Here is a 3121-nt window from a genome sequence, read left to right on the forward strand (position 1 = left end):
GCCAGGATGGTCTCAATCTCCTGACCTCGTGATCCGCCCGTCTCGGCCTCCCAAAGTGCTGGGATTACAGGCTTGAGCCACCGCGCCCGGCCTTGTATTTTCATTAGAGACAGAGTTTCACTGTTTTGGCCAGGCTGGTCTCAAATTCAAACTCCTGACCTCAAGTGATCTATCTGCCCCGGCCTCCCAAAGTGCTGGGATTACAAGTGTGAGCCACTGCGCCTGGTTTGTTTTTTTTGAGACTGGTTCTCACTCTGTTGCCCAGGCTGGAGTGCAGTGATGCAACACGTCTTACTGCAGCCTCCAACTCTCAGGCTCAAGCGATCCTTCCACTTTAGCCTCCCAAGTAGCTGGGATGACAGGTATGCACCACCATGCCTGGCTAATTTTTATATTTTTTGTAGAGACCAGGTTTCACCATGTTGCCCAGGCTGGTCTCAAACTCCTGGACTCAAACAATCTGCCCACCTCGGCCTCCCAGAGTGCTGGGATTCTAGGCATGAGCCACCATGCCCAGCCTTCTTTTCTTTTTCTTTCTTTCTTTCTTTTTTTTTTGAGACAGTCTTGCTCTGTTGTCCAGGCTGGAGTGCAGTGACTCAATCTCAGCTCACTGCAACTTCTGCTTCGCAAGTTCAAATGATTCTCCTGCCTCAGCCTTCCTAGTAGCTGGGATTACAGGTGCATGCCACCACATCTGGCTAATTTTTGTATTTTTTTTTGTAGAGACGGGGTTTCGCTGATCCTAAACTCCTGACCTCAGGTGATCCGCGCGCCTTGGCCTCCCAAAGTGCTGGTATTACAGGTATGAGCCACTGTGCCTGGTCCAGCCTTCTTTTTATCATTGAATAATATTCCATTGTATGTTCGTATACCAAGGCAGGAGGATCGCTTGAGCCCAGGAGTTCGAGACAAGCCTGGGCAATATCACAAGACTCCATCGCTACAAAAAATAAAAAATTATATTACTGGGCATGGTGGTGCATTCCTGTACGCAGTTACTTGGGAGACTGAGGCAGAGGATCACTGGAGCCCAGGAGTTTGAGGTTGCAATTAGCAGTGATCACGCCACCACACTCCAGCCTGGGCAACAAAGCAAGATCCTGTCATTATATGGATGTACCACAGTTTGTTGATCCATTTCGCTATGGAAGCACATCTTGGTTGGTTCAAATTTTGGCAATTACGAATGAAGCTGCTATAAACATTTGTATGCAGGTGCAGGTTTTTGTGTAGACACGTTTTCAGCTCACTTGGATAAATACCATGGATTGCGATTGCTGGATGGTATGGTAACACTATGTTAACCTTTGTAAGAAACTGCCAAACTGTCTTTTGAAGTGGCTGTACCATTTTGCATTCCCACTAGCAATGAATGAGAGTTCCTCTTGTTCCATATCCTCATCAGAATTTGGTGTTGTCAGTGTTTTGCATTTTAGCCATTCTAATAGGCATGTAGTGGTGTCTCGTTATTTTGATTTGCTATTCCATAATTTTTCTGTGAGGTGAGTTTCTTGGTTGGAGCAGTGTTGTCTGTCTGGGAATCCATGACAGCATAAAAGACTTGCAGAAAGTGAATGGAAGGGCTGGCGCGGTGGCTCATGTCTGTAATCCCAGCACTTTGGGAGACCGAGGTGGGTGGATCATGAGGTCAGGAGTTCAAGACCAGCCTGGCCAACATGGTGGATCCCTGTTTCTACTAAAGATACAAAAATTTAGCTGGGCATAGTGGCGTGCTCCTGTAATCCCAGCTACTCAGGAGGCTGGGGCAGAAGAATTGCTTGAACCCGGGAGGCGGAGGTTGCAGTGAGCCGGGATCATGCCACTGCACCCCAGCCTGGGCGACAGGGCAAGACTCTGTCTCAAAAAAAAAGAAAGTGAATGGATGCTGGTGCTGGCAGCAGACTGACATATTGGAAAGTAAATATGGCCCAATCCAGATAAAATGTGTCTTCCTCCTGATCTATTATGGAAAGCGTCCAATGTTATTGTCATCATCACCAGGTAATGGAATGGTGCCTTCAGGGTGTGAAGTCAACATCAGGGCTGGTTGGGCCCCAGCAAGAATAGTAGCCAGACCGCACTCAGTAGTAGGAAGTGAATGATACTGAGCCTATGCATAGCCTCTGTCTCTGCTGCCTTGGCCATGTGGTTCATGATCCCATTAAGCAAGCACTGGCCTGGCAGGGGAAGGAGGATGATGGACATCTACAGAGCAGGCCATCATGGCCACCTGAATATTAATAGCCTGTTCCATGGTGGAGGCCTTTGGGTGAACATCCGTATAATTGAAATATCCACACCCTCTGAGTTCATTCCAAGAGATCCATACATCTACCCCTTCTCCAAACCACCTTTGTTGTCAATCCTATCTTCCTCTCACAACTTCCTGACTGGATTGTTTATGACTCTTTTGGTTGCAAGAGGCAGAAGACCCAATTCGAATTTGGCTTATGAATAAAGGAATTAACCACCTCAAATAAGAAGGCTGGGCGCAGTGGCTCATGCATGTAATCCCTGCACTTTGGTAGGTTGAGGTAGGAGGATCACTTGAAGCCAGGGATTTGTGTGACCAGCTTGGGCAACAGAGGGAGACCCTGTTTCTCTACAAAAAAAAAATAATAATAATAATAATTATCCAGGTGGGGTGGTGTGCACCTGTAGTATCAGGTACTTGGGATGCTACGGTAGGACAGTTGCTTGAACCCAGGAGTTTGGGGCTACAGCGAGCTATGATTGAGCCACTGCACTCCGGCCTGGGTGACCGAGCAAGACCCTGTCTCTAAAAAAAATGATAATAATAACAAAAGTCCAGCAGGCTGGGTGTGGTGGTTCGTGCCTGTAATCCCAGCGCTTTGGGAGGCCAAGGCCGGTGGATCACCTGAGGTCAGGAGTTAGAGACCAGCCTGGCCAACTCCAGTAGAGATGGCAAAACTCTGTCTCTACTAAAAATACAAAAATTAGCTAGGCGTGATGGCAAGTGCCTGTAATCCCAGCTACTTGGGAGGCTGAGGTAGGAAAATCGCTTGAACCCAGGAGGTGGAGGTTGCAATGAGTCAAGATCGTGCCACTGCACTCCAGTCTGGGGCAATGGAGTAAAACTCTGTCTCAAAAAAAAAAAAAA

This window comes from Colobus angolensis, unplaced genomic scaffold, assembly GCF_000951035.1.
Source record: "Colobus angolensis palliatus isolate OR3802 unplaced genomic scaffold, Cang.pa_1.0 Scaffold1, whole genome shotgun sequence".
In the NCBI taxonomy this organism is placed as follows: Eukaryota; Metazoa; Chordata; class Mammalia; order Primates; family Cercopithecidae; genus Colobus; species Colobus angolensis.